We start from the raw sequence: 17846 nt of genomic DNA, 5'->3' as shown, positions 1-17846 counted from the left end.
TTAAGAATTTCCGGTTCAAAAAGGAATTAACTTCTCGCAAGTTCGAGTTTAAAGGCCGTCAGAAAATTTCCGGCTGAAAATGAAGATTCCGGTTTAAAATCCGGTTCAAGGGAAAGATGTCTCCCACAAAGCTTTGAAGCTCTCAATATCCGGTTCAAAATCCCGGTTCAAGAAGAATTTATCTCTTGCAAAAAGTTAAAGGTTGCCGAAGAGGACCTGCTGCCATGATGCGCGGTTCAAACATGGGTATCCTGCCTTATTGGCTTATCATATTATTTATCATGTGGGGGCGTCTGCTTACAAAGCGACGTCCTGTTTTGTCCATTAAACTGGCTATCATGCCACAATACAGCTTGGGAGCTTCACACCCAAGGGGCCGAAGAGAGTACTGTTGCTAAAAGCACAACTCGAACATAGGCACCCATTGAGCACAGCTCACAAAGTTACTTGGGGGCTCTTTGTGTAAAGTAACAAAGAGTTTGAAAGGACCCTTGTAATTGGGTATCGACCCATGGCTTGGAAGCCTGGTGTATTCACCTAAAACCCCGGGTTAACCTGCCTTCATCAAGTAAGCCACTCCTATCCAGGTAATCCTGGCATGACCCGCCGAACGTTTGACAAGTTACTCTCATAGAGACCCTAAACTTGTCAAAGTTAAAACGACGATTGGTTAGTTGGAGGACCATCTTAAAAGGCTTTGCAAAATGGTTTAACTCAGTGGCCTAGCAGCCCATGAAAAGCCTCAAATTTGGGCCTGGAAGCCCTCGAAAAGCCTCGACTACAAGTTTTATTTGCTTTTGCTTTTTGCAAAGTTTTATCTCTTTTTTGATCAAGTTCTAAGTTAAACCGGTGTTTACTGACCCGGCCAGACTATATGTCATTACATCAACCCGGTGTTTCTTAAGCCGGTGTGGCTTCCAGTTATCAAGCTGTTAGCACATAATCACTTATAATCCGATGTTTATTGATCCAGCCTGGCTTTGGACTATAAGTCGCCAGTATATATTTGGATTGCGCCATTGGAATCATGCGCTTATAAATCATTGGGTATATTATTCAAATCTTTAATAGCCAACATGGCTGGATTTTTATTATGGTTATCAAATAACCAATATTATGATTGAGGTTTTCAAAGTCGCTTCAGCGCAATGGCTATTATTTTATCAATGGATATTATTTATTCTACAATTGAAGGAATAGTCCCAAGTCGCTGCAGGCTTATGACCCGGCACATGGAGGCTATATTATTTAAGTTGAGATTATATCAAATATGCAAGTCTCATGTCGCTGCAAGCATGCACCATGACACTTGGGGGCTAATGCAAAGTCATTGTTTGCTCACCTTATTGAAGACCCAACTCATCACATCGTAATGAGCCGGCCCTTGGTGGCTACCAATTGATCCTATCAACAATTCAAGGTACAAAGCTTTTTATTCATTATATTGAAGGGTCCACTGCTCAGTTGGTAAAGCACAAGGCTCTTAACCTTGCGGACGTGGATTCAAGCCCCATGATGGGGGTTACATCATATGATGTTATTTTCATTGAAGTATATATCAAGTCCCAACTCAATATTATCTTACTGAGCCGGCCCTTGGGGCTACACATCATTGCTCAAATCTACATGATTATACCTACAAAGTGCCTGCTCATTATTGCATAATGACCCGGCCCTTGGGGGCTACACTGGTTGAATTTTTTATGAGTATAAGACAATTACAAGTCCCAGGTTGCTCCAAGCATGACAACCCGGCACTTGGGGGCTACATAATATGGAGTATTCCGTTTTTACTAAGTGATTGGGATGAACAACATGGATTTCTTCTTAAGTGGCAGTATTTATATTGAAGCAAGTCTTAAGCCATCACTTTGTTCTGATCAAGACTTGGGGGCTACAGGTATTATATTATTATCGAAGAACTATTTTAAAATTCTCTGTTTTGAGCAAACCGGATTGACCCGGCGTCACCAATCATTACGACCCTGTGTCTGCAACCCGGCGTCATCAACAATCTTGAACCGGCGTTGGCAACAATCATGAACCGGCGTTGGCAACAATCATGACCCGGAATTATCAGTTTTTTATAACCTGACAATGGTGGTAATCATAAACCGGCAAGTTGTACATCTTCAAGCCGGCTGGATATCAATTGAATATTTGAAGACCAAAATTTTCGTCAAGTCAGAGCATTGAAGGCCGAATCAAATGGATTCTTTATTTACAATATTTCTTCTACAAGCAAATTGATTATGAAGCTGGTCTATTGACCCGGATTTTCTAGAAGGAGGAAATGACAAGGATTTAAGGATGATCAAGTGCCGGTTTACAAGAATATTTAACCCGGAGTGCAACCTATCAAATTCGTTCTTGTGTTTATGTTGCAGGATCAGTTTAACATGGATAAATCCAAATTAAACTCGGGGCTAATGTCAGGGATATACCCCGCGGCGTAAAGCGGCCGGAAGTATAACCCGGCCAGACTTGGCGGTTTACTTGAGACCCGGCGAAGTCTGGGCGATTCACCAGTGACCCATTTGGACCTGGCGGTTTACGGTTCATTGATAATCCGGCAAGCGGGTCAGAGGAGAGACAAGACCCGGTGGCCCAACTGGCGGTTCATGAAGGCCGGTTCATACTATGGTGGGCCGGTTTAAGAGGAAAGGCATGACGAATATTTACCTTATAAGGAATTATGACCTGGACTTGTATCCTGTTTGTATTAGAGATAGACTAGTCCTAATCCTAATAGGACTCCACATGTAACCCGCCCCTTCAACGTATATAAGGAGGGGCAGGGCTCCCAAAAGAGGGACAAGCAAGAAGAAACAATCTCTAGGGCTAGACACAAAGAGCAGGTTCGCTGGCGACTCCCTCGTGATGATAATGAGATCTAGCCTCAAAACAGCATGTAGGGTTTTTACCGGATGATGTTTCTCGGGGCCCGAAGCTGTCTAAATCTTTGTCTTGCATGTTGCATCTCTCGATTCCTACCAACCCCTTCAAGCTACCGCATAGATGCGTTGGCCTCGCGACTAAGTCCTGACACTAAGGACATCTGACGTGTTACATCCACGACACCCACCGTATGCTTTATCCAAGAGAGAAGCCTTAGTGAAACCTATGCCCCCCTCATCTATTTTCCATCATATATTTTCAGATTTATAAAAACAAAAAACCCAAAATACTTTGCTACAATTTATTTTTATTCACTTTATTTTGCCTTTTACTTATCTTTTATATCTATCTCTATTAGATCTCACTCTTGCAAGTGACTGTGAAGGGATTGACAACACCTTTTTCGCGTTGTGTGCAAGTGTTTGTTAGTTTGTGCATGTGCATATATTGGGGACTTTCTTGTGCCTCCTATTGGATTGATACCTTGGTTCGTAATTGAGGGAAATATTTAGCTCAACTTTGCTGCATCACCCTTTCCTCTTCAAGGGAAAAATCAACGCAAGCTCATGAAGTAGCAGGAAGAATTTCTGGCGCCATTGTCGGGGAGGTTCAACATAAAGCCTATGAAGTACCTATCATAAACTCTCATCTCTTGTGCTTAAATTATTTGCCATTTACCTCTCGTTTTCCTCTCCCCCACTTCTAAAACATTTTCAAAAAAATACTAAAATATTTGGCTTTTTATTCGCCCTTCTTTCATTCGTCTTTTTGTTTTCTTTTTGTTTGCTTGCGTGCTAGATTGCTTGCTTTGTCACGATGTCTCAAGAAAATACCAAGTTGTGTGATTTTTCCAACACTAATAATAATGATTTTATTAGTACTCTGATTGCGCCCGCCACTAGTGCGGAATATTACCAAATTAATGCCGCTCTGTTGAATCTTGTTATGAAAGAACAATTTTCTGGTAGTCCTAATGAAGATGCTGCATACCATCTAAATACTTTCATTGAGTTGTGTGACATGCAACAGAAAAAAGATGTGGAACATGATATTGTTAAATTGAAGCTATTTCCGTTCTCACTACGAGATTGTGTTAAAACTTGGTTTTTATCTTTGCCTTAAAATAGTATTGATTCATGGAATAAGTATAAAGATGTTTTTATTTCCATGTACTTTCCTCCCACTAAGATCATCTCCCTTAGGAACTATATAATGAATTTTAAGCAACTTGATCATGAACATGTTGCACAATCTTGGGAGAGGATGAAATTGATGATACGAAATTGGCCTACTCATGGTTTAAGTTTATGGATGATCATACAATTTTTTATGCCGGATTGAATTTTGCATCTAGAAATCTTTTAGATTCCGCTGTGTGAGGTACTTTAATGGAAATCACATTAGGAGAAGCTACTAAACTCCTAGATAATATTTTGGCAAATTACTCTCAATGGCATACAGAAAGGTCTTCTACTAGTAAAAAAGTGCATGCGATTGAAGAAATTAGTACTTTGAGTGGAAAGATGGATGAACTTATGAAATTGATTGCTAGTAAGAGTGCTCCTATTGATCCTAATTATATGCCTTTGTACACTTTGATTGAGAATAATAAAGAATCTATGGATGTGAATTTGGTTGTTAGGAATAATTTTGGTAATAACGCATATAGAGGAAATTTTTACCCTAGGTTGCTTCCTAGTAATTCCTCTAATAATTATGGTAATTCATACGACAATTCTTATGGAAATTATAACAAAATACCCTCTGATCTTGAGAATAATATTAAATATTATTAATTCTCAAAATAATTTCAATGCTATCATTGAATAAAAATTACTTAAGATTGATGATTTGGCTAGGAACGTTGATATAATTTCTCAAGAGGTTGATTCTTTTAAGATTAGATCTATGCCACCCAAGATTGATATTAATGAATCTCTAAAATTTATCTAAATTTCTATTAATGAAAGTAGAGAGAGAACCGCTAGGATGCGTGCTAAGAGAGATTGGCTAGAAAAAGCATGTTCTTCTAGTTTTTGTGATAATAATGATGAAGACCTTAAAGTGATTGGTATGACTCCTATTGAATGTTTGTTTGCTAATATAAAACTTGATAAACATGGGACTGGATCTGAGTCAACTTTAGCTAAAAGGCATCCCAATAATTTGGAGGGTGAAGATCTTAATGAAAAAAATGATAAAAGTAGGATTGGCGAGGTCAATACTTTAAGTAGCGATGAACCCTGTCTTTTGGATTTCAAGGATTTTAATTATGATAATTGTTCATTAATATATTGTATTTCCTTGTTGCAATCCATGCTAAATTCCCCTCATGCATATAATCAAAATAGGGCTTTTACTAAACATATCGTGGATGCTATGATGAAATCGTTTGAAGAAAAACTTGAGTTGGAAGTTTGAATTCCTAGAAAGCTTTATGATGAATGGAACCTACTATTAAGATTAAGATTAAAAATTATGAGTGTAATTCTTTGTGTGATTTGGGTGCTAGCGTTTCCACTATTCCTAAAACTTTATGTGATGTGATAGGTTTCCAAAAAAATGATGATTGTTCCTTGAACTTGCATCTAGAGGATTCCACTATTAAGAAATGTATTGGAAGGATTAATGATGTCCTGAGCTGCCGAGACATGGCCCTGTTGAGCCCAGGGATGTTGATGCAGACGTGGAACTCTTTACCCTCGCTAGGGCAGCGAGCTCCACCTCGCGGCAGGCGACGATCGCCTTGCGGAACCCTTCCTTCCCGAATCTCCTCGATCGCCTCGCTGATGAACTCCTGAACACCTGGTGCCTTCTCCTGGGAAGCATGCTCTAAAGAGCGCTTCCACATGGTGCCCAAGCGCCACTCTCACGACGTTGGCTGGGTCTGAGGACCTCCAAAGGAGAGCCCCCGAGCCCAGCCTAAGAGGGGCGTTGGGCACGCCTCCCTATGCGATGGGAGAAGGCGCCGCATCCGGAGACGCGAGACTCAGCACTGCATCCTCGGGTGATGCTTCCTCACGAGACCCCTGGCTCAGCCTCAGCTTCTTCGTCTTGGGGGCGACCTCAGGAGGGAGGGCGCTGTCTTCGTCTTCTGGGCTTTCAACTGCTGCAGCCTGGAAAGCACACTCGAGGGAGCACACCGCATCCTTCTCCTGACAGGCGACCGTGATGATGTCGCCGCTCCTTGGCATCTTGAGGACGTTGTTGCCGTGGTGCGTGGCTGCCATGAACTTGGCCAGTGCTGGGTACCCAAGGATGGCGTTGTAGGGCAGGCGGATTTCAGCGGCGTCGAAGTCAATGAGCTCGGTGCGGTAGTTGTTACGCTCGTTGAAGGTGACTGGGAGGTGAACCTGCCCGATCGGGCGTGTTGATCCGTCGGTCACTCCTGAGAATGGCTTGGTGGGGTGCAGCTGGTAGTATGGCACCTCGAGTCTGTCGAATGTCCGAACAAAGAGAACATTGAGCCCTTCTCCGCCATCGATGAGGGTATTGATGACGGTTACGTTGCTGATAACGGGGGAGCAGAGCATGGGGAGCGCGCTAGCGGTGGCCGCGCACTTGAGCCGGCCTAAGGAGTCGAAGGTGATGGCGCACTTGGACCACTTGAGGGGGCGAGTCGCTTCAAGCTTAGGAAGCACTGCATTCACCTCGCGGGCAAACTGCTTGAAGACACAGTGGGAAGCTGGGGATTGTGAGCCTCCCAAGATGCAGGCAACGGATCGCGGCTCCTAGAAGCCCCCAGCCCCCTCGTCCTGGTGGTGATCTTCGTTCCTTCTTGGTGGTGGAGGCAGAGGAGGCAAAGCTGCATTGCCCTGAGGATGGTCCTCGCGAGGCTGTTCCCTCTAGTTGCCTCGCGAGGATGGTCCTACCAGCAGTCCTCACGAGGCTGGTCGCGCCACTCCTGACGACGGTCGCGCCCATCTCAGCATCCTCCACCTCGGCCACCTCCGCATCCGTAGCCCCGATCATTGCGCTCGGGGCATTGACCGAGGCGCCCGTCGTGGAGGGCCCTAAGCTCCTGGTAGTCACTGGTGTTGTGGTTGTAGACGTTGTGGAAGGCGCAGAACGGCCGCTTTCCCTTGGATGACTTGGGGTGGTCGCGGCCGTGCTTGGTCTTTGGTCCTACCGCCAGCACTGCTGGCCCCTTGCACTTTGTGTCCTTGGCATTGGTCTTCTTGTCTTCTGGATCGGCATCATGGAGCTCGAGGAGGGAGAGGCGTCCCTCCTCAGCCCTCGCACACTTGTTCGCCATGTTGAACATCTCCAGAGCAGTGCAGAGGTCCTCGTGGATGGCGAGCTCCTCCTTCATCTTGACGTCGCGGACGCTGTTGGTGAACGCGGAGATGATGGCCTTGTCAGACACCTCGGGAATCTTGAGGCGGACGTTGCCGAAGTGCTGGATATACTTATGCGGGGTCTCTCCAGGTTTCTGCTTGACACGGCTCAGGTCGCCCGCGGCAGGTGGACGATCGCGGGTGCCCTAGAAGTTGGCGATGAAGCGGCTGCGCATCTCCTCCCAGGAAGAAACTGACCCCTCGGTCAGGTTCAGGAGCCGAGAACGCCCACCATCCTTGAGGGCCATCAGGAACCAGTTTGCCATGATCTTCTCGCCGCTGTTGGCCGCCTCGATGCTCAGCTCGTAGAGCTGTAGGAACTCGGCGGGGTCTATAGTTCCGTCGTAGCGTGGAGGCAGGTCAAGCTTGAACTTGCTCGGCCAGAAGACGTTGCAGAGCTCTGCAGTGAACGCATGGCATCACACCGTGGCCACCGGAGGTCGTCGAGGGGGTGGAACGTAGTCTTGGTGCACGCGCACTGACACCTCCTGTGGCAGCTCGCGAGCCTGGTGCTGGGGTGCTGGAAGCACGCGTGCTTCTCCTTGGGGACGCTGAACCACCTGGCAGCTCACGTCGTCCCGAGCCAGCGCCGGGCGCTGCAGGCCGCACTGTGGAGCCATATGCCTTGTCTCGATGATGGCGCCCCGGGCAGGAGGCGGAGGAGGAGCCCCGTGCGTGATGTCACCCGCTGCAGGTGGTTGCTGAGGCAGCGAGTGAGCCGGCCCGTCGGAGCCCCTGTGCGCGATGCTGATGAGCTCGGCGATACGCTTGAGCCACTCCTCGTAGAGATCACCCACGGGGCAGTAGCGAAGAAGCTCCCGCACTGTGAGCAGAGCGGCCTGCGCGTCCACCTAGTCGCGGCGCGCGTGGGATGACGAAGCTGCTGGAGTCAGGGACGGGGTAGCAGTGCGACCGTCACGGTGCACCGACGGGTGGAGCGATGAACCTTGCTGCTCGTGGCCGGCAGGGCCCGTGGCAGCGTTGGCCACCGGAGAAGGAGCGCGGCGGGCACAACCGTCACCCGCCGGAGCCATCTGGGCGACGCGGGCGGCGACCGCAGCCCAATGCTCGGCGCGAGCCTTGCACGCATCGGCCATGGAGATGTCGGAGCAAAGACGGACCGAACGACGGGAGAGAGGATCCGACACACCCCTACCTGGCGCGCCAAATGTCAGATTTTGGGATCCGGCAACCCTTGAGAGGTTCGAACTCTGGGGTGCGTGCGGAGATCTCAACCTGCCCAGCCTGCCTACTCGCGATCCTCCCTAGCCTAGCGCGTAGAGCTCATAGAGACACAAAGACATAGAGATTTATACTAGTTCGGGCCACCGTTGTGGTGTAACACCCTACTCCAGTGTGGTGTCATGGATTGCCTCGAGGGGCTATGGACGAACTAGTAAAAAGGATGAACAAGCCTAAGGAGGTGAGGTGTTCTTGAGCTGGTGTGGTGCTCGGGTTAGAATGGATCTCTCTCCTACTATGGTGGTGGCTAAGTCCTATATATAGTGGCCTTGGTCCTCTTACCAAATATGAGTGGGAAGGGATTCCACAATGGCGGGATTTGAAAGGGGACAAGTAGTACAGCCTATCCTGACAAAAGTAGTCTTCGCCTGCGAAAAGCCTCTAGTCATGATGTTGCGGTGGGCTCAGTGATGACCTCTGTCCTGCCGTCCTGGCGGTCCTGGTCTTGTTGCACCAGAATGGAAACCTTTGGTTGATCCCTCGGGACTCCACCCATGTGTCTTGCCTCCCTTGCACCAAAGAGGAAACCTGTGCTCTGCACCCGCCTGGCACCCGCCTGGTCTTGGTCGTCATGGCTCACATCAGCTGAGCCTCATGAGGTAGCTGCATAGAACTCTCCGCCCCTCAAGAACCCTCCTGAGGAGGCCAACTCCTTCAGGGGTCTTGGCATCGTCCGCCTCGCGAGGCTTGGCCCCTTGCGAGGGTCTTGTGGTGTTGATGTTGAAGTTGGGCCGTACCAGGCCATTGATGGAGCCATGTGGTGGGCCGTAGGCAGGCAGGACTGGATACCCCCAAGTCCATGACGACGACATCTACCATTATTGACATGTGGGTCCCCATTGTCATCTATGCACACCATGTCCAACACTTGCCAAAACTTCGTCGCTCGTTTTCTCTGTTTTTCGCACACTCGACATTGTGTGGGCATTTCGAAAATACCATATCTTTTTGACTGTGCATCATATGAAGATGTGTTATGCATGAATGTTGATCAACATGATGTTAACTGGCTGGTAGTTCCATTTTCGACCATGAATAAAACTTCCAACATGATGTTATCCTGTTTGAAAAGGGTGTGTTGATATAAATGCTCTACCTCTGAAACTTGTAGTTTCTTATCTGAAACTGAAACTTGCAGTTTCTTCTCTGAGAATCATTGTCTGCACTTTTATATGAAACTACATTTTTTAAGTGCAAAAATTAAATCTCTAGAATTCATAAAATACTTCATATGCTCAATACTGCAAATCTGAAGTTCAAAAGAAATTCATATCTGAAAGTACTCTCAAAATACACAACACAAAACATAATTCACAATGTGCAAATACTGAGAACCCTAAGCTCCTCCTGAAAATTCACAACCTGCCCGACTATTGGGTTGGGAGGCAGTCCCCTCCTATTCCTCGGTGGCAGACATCCTCCTCATGAGATGATATGAACAGCAAGGGAGAGGATGGTGCAGAAGCATCATCGGGCCAACTGTTTTTCTCCTATTGCAGTTGGGTTCGGTTGATGAAGACTCCACCGGCTCACTCTGGCACAACACCATCACAAACGGTACCCTGTAGATGCTCAATCCTTCAATCTTTGGTGGATGCTCCATCTTGGATCGATACTCCCACCACCGCTGCCTCACGATCGGATTCGGTGAATCTGTTTGCTCCATGGCCCAGAGGAGCAGCTCTATGTACTCCCGCGCGAATCCCTTCGGGAGTATCGCCACCTTTTTGTTCTGTTGCAGATATTTGGCCATGGATCTCGTCGTCGCCGTTAGTTGGTCCTTGTTGTCAAACAAAGACTGTATCTCTAACATCCTAGCTAGCTTCACAGGGTCGCCATCTGCGATCCTCACGTATCGGTTGTACTCCTCCATCGATCTACTCCTCCACAGCACCTTCACTCGCCGGCGGTGGTTTTTGAATGGAAGAGGAGAGGAGAGGCGCTGGTTTCGGATTGGAACAGGAGAGGAGGGGCGGTGGTTTTGAAATGGAAGAGGAGAGGAGCGGCGCTGGATTTAGATTGGAACAGGAGAGGAGCGGCGGTGGTTTAAGAGGAGACGAGTGGCGCTGGTCTTGGAAGTATTTTTTTGTTTTGCGTATTTTGGGTCAAAGTTTGACCACATACTGTATGTGATAAGCAAAATGTGAACGCATGTCACCAAAAATTGTATCGTTTGGTTCATATCTGAATGTACTTTCAATTTTTTTTTGCAATGTATAACATATTTTTATTTGTGAAAATCATGGTCAAATATGACCCAGAATAAAAGGGAGACTAGTTAGTGTGGGGCCGCTTTCTTAATTGAAGGGTAAATTGATTTTGATTTTGATCTAGTCACAGTGCCCCAGCCCTCTCGTCCAATCCTAAATCGCTGTCGCACGCTCCTCTACCTCTTCTCCATTGCAAAACCACATCCTTTCCTCTTCATCCTCTCCATTCCAAAACCACCCTCTCCCTCTTCTCCATTGCAAAACCACCCCCTCTCCTGTCCATCTTCTCCATTGCAAAACCACCGTCTCGCCTCTCCCTCTTCTCCATTGCAAGACCACCATCTCGCCTCTTACTCTTCTCCATTGCAAAACCACACCCTCTCCTCTCCATCTTCTCCATTGCAAAACCACCGTCTCGCCTCTCCCTCTTCTCCATTGCAAGATCATCGTCTCTTCTCCCATCTTCCAAAGCTAGCACCAGACCTCTTAGAAGGACATCTATGGAGAGGATGCAGCAGCGAATCGAGTAGATCACCAGCGGCGACCAAGTGAAGTTAGCCAGGTAGGAGATCCTTACTTGATTTGACAACGAGTGGGAGATTTCGAGGACGGTGAGGGCCATGTGGCAATGTATGCCAAAGAGCGAGACAACGGCGATGAGGGTGGCGATGTACTCCTCGATGGCAGTCATGCCATAGTCCTTCGAGTTCATCGACTATCTCCTCTAGGAAATGGAGTAGACATATTCACCCAAGGTGAAAGTCAGGCGGAGGTGGTGGGCGTACAGGTCGAAGGTCGAGCATCCAGAGGATAACGAATCGTTCAAGTACGGTGTGCCGTTTGTGAGGGTGCAGAGCCAGCCGGAGCCACAATAGTATTTGTTCTCCAACCGCAAGAGGAGGATGGATGGCGTGACGTCGCTTCCCCACTATTCTCCACAGTTCCCTCGATGCTCGCCGTGTTTCAACAACGATGGTAGGGTTTAAGGTAAGCTTCGAACTAACCTAATCTTCCATCTGCTCATGCTTACAATCAGTGTGACGGCTAATGAAAATCATGCTTACAATTAGTCTCCGAGTACTATGCCAATCACCCTAAAATAGCTCTGGACCAAAAACAAAGTTGTGACATTGTTTTAAAAAAATAGATTGGTGCTTCTTTCAGAAAAGAGTGCTCCCTAGAAAAGTGCCAATATAAGTTACTAGTATTTGCTTAGAGGATTTGCTGCCGAGAAAGATCCGTCCACAGAGAGTGCCACACATCCCACTAGTGGTGGTGGATGCCAATGCTTACATGGAGCATGGTTGGTGTCGGTAATTTTTACTTGGCACACCTCGCACTCTGCATATATGCCGGTTCCATCTGTACATTTGTGCAGTTCCACCAAAATGCAGCTGAATAACCCTATTTGCATAGATAATAAAAAAATCATGATTACATTATAGTGGCACTAGTTGATGAAACATACACTAATAAACATAAGAAAATATTGCGATAGTATCATAGTATTCCATGCTATGAGGGCGAGATGGGCCCGCGACGCCTCATATGGTAGGCCTCATACTGGAAATCGGCCCAATTCTCCCCGATACACCTTCTGCCAGTGATGAACATCAGTTTACAGTGGTAGTACAAGGAGGGGCCTTGAGACATTACAAAATCTATTTTTGTGCAGATCAACTAAAATTAAGCACCCAGTTTGCACAAACACTTAAACATTAACAATGGGACTAGTTGATGAAACATATACTAACAAAGAGAAGCACTTTCTTTATCTACATTAGAAATGAAATGATAGAGAGGACACTCTCTCTATTTTAACTATATTATTACTTTATTTTATTAGTGGCACTAGGGTAGGTGGCAAGCGAGGTGTACCATGCGTCGCAAGGATGGAGGCCGGGGGTGCTTAGACTGGGATGCTGAAGCTGGCTCTTTTAGTCCCTATGTTCCCCTAGATGTTTCTGTGGTAGCATTTGGGTTGTAATCCAAACTTGGCCGAGTTGGTGTTGCATCCCCCTACCTGCCTAGCTTATGTGGCAAACTTGTCTCCTGCTAGTACTCAGTCCGTTATAGTAGTAGTTGCATAATTGCCCGTTTACACTGAGATGTCAAATAATGGTTCTCTATGGTTGGGTTTCTTAAATGAAATCAGAGGAAGCCCCCTCTTTCGATATAAAAAAATTAGTGGCACTAGCGGTGCCAAAACATTGCCTCAGATTAATAGTGCCACTAGACGAAGGTGCAAAATAATAACATTACTGCTTTATCATGGCAGTGCCAAAACAGTAGCACAAGACCAAAGTCAACATGCAGGATCTTTGGCAAATAGTCGGATGACACCAGTCACTAACATGGATGATTCAATTCATGGGACCTTTTTGTGCAGTTCACCTAAAATGAAGCAATGTCCCATGAGCTAGCAGCTTCTTCTTCATTAGTTGCAATAAAATTGAGCAACATCAAGGTTGGTCGTGAAGCTCGTGGAATGTTCAACTATAATTTGGATATCATTTGTGCAGTTCAACTAAGATCAAGCATGAAAAGTATATCTCTATTTGTAAAAAAGGTGGAAAGGACGGTGACTAACAAGTGATGAAACATAAATCAAATAAAAAGAAGCATGTTCCTTATTTGAATGGCGATCATACAAGGACAGAGCAATTTCTAAAGCGGTAACATTGCTAGGTATTAGTGTGGGCATTAGGATTAACTATGACAACCATTAAATACAACATTACTTTAATGGTGCCATTGCTTCATTTTACCAGCAACATTACATTAACAACTGCTAAAGAGTTGGTATTTGGGCATGGGAGAGTAGGCGGATCAGGACAGTTGCATTTCTAATGAAAAGAAGCAACTTATCTTACTAGGAGATTTAGCAGGACATGAAAAACAGTGCCATTGATTCATATTACTGGAGGCATTACATTGAAAACAACATTGGTTTAACATGTCCTTACTTTTAATAGTGGGACTGCTACATTTTACCAGTGGCATTACATAAGAGGGGCTCGGGGCAGCAAACATCAGAACAGGATATCTGGGTTGGTCCCATTTGTGTTTGGTATAGCCACCTTATACTGTGTCAGGCTAGCAAATCTAGTGCTGGACATACTCTATTGACTTGTCCCCCAGTCCCCACTTTCTTTCCTTTTTTAACCAATAGATTGGTTTATATTGAGTTTGTACTACACTTCCATTTATTTCCCTATTAGACCAAGAGTCTGGTTGGATAGCCAGTCTCTGCTACTTTTCGCGCCCATTATCTCCTCTTTCGACCAAATCCTAGATTCAGGTAACAAATCTTCCCCCACCCACCCCTTTTCTTCCTTGTTTGAACCAAGTAGTACTAGATTTGACAGCATGAAGTAGTTTCACCTTTTAATAGTGTAAATTTAGGTGGCTTTCGAACAGCCGATCGATCCTATCTACGAGGGGGCCTGAGAAATAGTAAAAGATACAAATGCAGCAACGTCATGCTAGGTGGGCGACAGGACGATGGATCTGCCCACACTATGACAGCAAGGAAGAAGGGGTCGGAGGCCCTCCCTAGCCGGCGATGTGTGGGAGAGAACAACAAGGCACGCTGATCGGGATGCGCCAGCAGTGGGTAAGAGCTATCGCCGAGGACGGCCGCATGAACATTGCACCTTCTCACCTTCCATGATGGAGGGGATCTGGCTAGATCTTTGACCAGTGGTGAGCAGAGAGAGAGAGAGTGGCCACCGCTATCGTGTTTAGATCTGGAGAGGATGAGAGAGTGTGAAGAGAGCAACACTAGCAAGCAAGCGCGGAGGCTCCTGCCTATATACTGGAGTAGTTTTCTTTTATCTACCGGAGCCGGCTTGACCTCGTCAATGACTGTCGAGAAGTCTTCATGCACGTGCCGCGGAGGCGCAGTTGTCGTCATTTTGATCTGAAGCACTGGATTAACATATAACACGAAAAAATGCCACATGACAAGAAACCATAACCTCACTGCCCCAAGGAGAGAACATGAATCCCGACGGACAAACTAGACGATGATCAAAGCTCAAATTAAAGACAAACTTGTAGAAAAGGGGTCAATCGAGAGATGTCCTAATTAACATAGCCGGCTTGACCTAGATGGCAGCCAAGTAGTCTTCGTGCATGTGCTCCCAATGACCAGCACCTTGGAGGAACTCAGTTGTCACTGTTTAACCCTCGCAATGATCGGAAGCATATGACACCTAATATTGCAAGATGACAAGATACCTTTTTTTAGATTTATCATCAGAACTACAGCCATGTACAACACAACCTGCACGGTATGTAGACGATAGCCAATCTGGCTGTCTGCTGGAGTCTGGTCACATGCATGGAGGAACTGATCTCCCGTGTAATGCAGGGATCGTCTAGGCACCGACGTCTGTACAACACTGCTCCAGTACTATCGCTCATCTCTCTCTTCTATTAACCCCGCCGACTTGCAGGGACGGGTAGTGTGGCTATGGTCGGTTCTCATTTCGGTCCCACATGTGTGTGCAGATGTAATATGACGCGTGTTCCATTGGGAGAGCGGCGTGCCAGACCGATCGACCGTCTGGGGTGCGACGCGAACGCGACGGGCATGCTGTATACATGTGTACCTCCGTTTTCTCGAGGCTTTGCTCCATGGCGCAATCCATGGATACAAAATTATATTTAAAATTCGAGGGCAGGGCTTTTCCCGCATGGTAGGTGGGGCAGTTCCGCCTAGTCGGTTCCACAAAGAGGCGAGAAGAGGAGGGAGTAGGCTGCTGCAAACGTAGGGCTATGTGATTTGACGACTTGTTACTGTTGGATAGGTGGGGCCCTGTGATTTAACTTGCCATTATCATTATTACTGCGGTGCTATGACCAGTGTGAGTCTCTTGATTCTGGACCACCTCCATGGTATACAGGTGCCAAGTACTAGTGATAAGATGAGGTGCTAAGCACATTAAACAGCTAAGCAACTAAAGTCCCCGATGCAAAGGTGCTTAACTTGTTGTAGCTAAGCATCCTTCATTTTATTATTTAGCAACTAAAGTTATCCCTGCATTGGTGGGCTTCTTTCATTTAAGTGGTTTCCCTAGGTTCCCGCACTTGGCACTGTTTCTTCCTGGGTCACCACATTCATCTCTCCTCTCTTAATTACCTTGCGACATCAATTTTTTTGCCTACATGGCAAGCTTAGCACCTGTACAAGGTGGAGCATTGGGAATGCAATAAATTCTATGAAGAAAGAGATAGAGAGAAGTGAAAAAGTACTCTTATAACCAACCTTATAGCTAACCTTCTTGTATGAGTGACTAAGTGACGACTATATATGACATGCCAACATCACATAGCCTAAAGCACCTGGACGGAGGAAGTAGTTTCATGCATGCGAAGTAGGCAAAAAATGCTCATTTATAGCCATCTGAAATCTCCAAGGGCACGATCGTGCGAGCGAGGCGACGGTCGTGGTAGGCACGACCATGATACGGGCTGCTGACAGCCCTTGGATGTGAGATCAAACGGTCGCATGCTAAGTTGCTGAAAATTTGCAGAATAACCCTCCAGGATAGGATATTCACCCATAGGTCTAGAATCACACCATGCAACCGTTCGATGTCAGATCCAAGGGCTCTAGGAAGCCTGTATCATGGGAGCATGGAAAGCTTCGTATCACCTCTAATTTTCCCGACGCTTGACGTGCGAACACGCAGATGCATGAAGCCATTTAATTGGGCCTCTAGTAGACATGACATCTAATTGGGCCCCCATAGTAATGTGCATGAATCCATTTATCCACCGGGCAATCCACTACCCTGCCATTCGCATGCCCCACTCAGCATTTTTACAATCAGAAAAACGCTAGCAGTTCGCTCCTACTCGTCCTCGTCCGTCCTTTAACATTACGGCAGTTCGCTCCTAGCCATCCCGTCCTTTCACATTATAGCAGTTCCTCTAATCCTAACCCTCCTCCCAAATCCATAGCGTCCCAAATCTCCATGATCGGCGGTCAGTACAAGGTTAGAACCATCACCGGTGATGAGTTTGACGTCATCTACACCCATTCTTCCGCGACAGTGAAAGGATGCCTTGCTCCCTTCAGACGCATGTTCGAAAAGTCAAAGGGTGATGAGTGGGTTGCTGGGCTAGATGTTGAGTAGACCACAGTCCTGGGAAAAGAGAAGAATCTAAAGGAGGAAGAGAAAAAGAAGCCCACTGTGATCCAGGTTTGCGTGCATAACTTGTGCTTGGTCAACCACATATGCCATGCCGACGTTGAGTGCGAGGATTTTAAGAACTTCCTCGGGGGCAGTAAAGTCAAATTAATTGTTGTAGACTTTACGAACGACAAAGAAGTCCTGGGTCCGATAGGCCTCATTGTAGGCCAGCCCTTTGACCTCCAGAGGAATGTGCTGGTGTCCTCCCGTCAGCCTTCAATGCTGACCCTGGTAGCAGCCATGGTTGATCCTTCGTACGGTAAACTGACGAAACCTCCGCCCAAGTTTCATCGTGCATGACAGTGGAATGTACTAGATATAGACCACATCAATTACGCTACAATGGATGCCTACCTTTGTTTTAATATCTACAAGGGTTGGATGAAGAGCGGGAGCCAAGTGTGCGGTTCAAGCAAAGAAGTATCAGCCATGAGGAAGAGGGACAAGGACGAAGTCGAGAACGTGGACGAGGAGTCCGAGTAAGGTGGCAGTGTTGTTGCTCATGTTGGTTGTAATGCAGTGTCTACCGGATTAGTTGCTTAGTTTAATTTCAGGGTGCTTAGTTTTATTTGAGGGGTGTGTTGTGCTGAGCCCCCAGTAGAGCTATGTTATGTTCCATCTCATTACTTGAACTCTTCAGTACGTACATACTAGTATTTCTTATAGTTCATCTTGTAGTTGGTAGTATTACCACTCGTTTCATCACATTATATACGTACAATATATAGGGCTAACATCATATAGCCAACAGTTTAGTTGTCAAAGAATTTCAAGGTGCTTAGTTTTATTTGAGGGGTGTGTTGTGTTGGACACCATTATTGTGACTCAAATCTCTTTTGCCATTATATAATGACATAAATACCTATGGACCAACATGCCAGCTCTCCCTCTATCTCACTACAGTACAATAAAGTGTGGGGCCTACTTGATCCCAACAATGTTCTTATTTTCCTGTA

The sequence above is a fragment of the Triticum dicoccoides genome, chromosome 4B (genome assembly GCF_002162155.2).
Source record: "Triticum dicoccoides isolate Atlit2015 ecotype Zavitan chromosome 4B, WEW_v2.0, whole genome shotgun sequence".
Taxonomy (NCBI): Eukaryota; Viridiplantae; Streptophyta; class Magnoliopsida; order Poales; family Poaceae; genus Triticum; species Triticum dicoccoides.
This window is presented reverse-complemented; position numbering follows the sequence as displayed.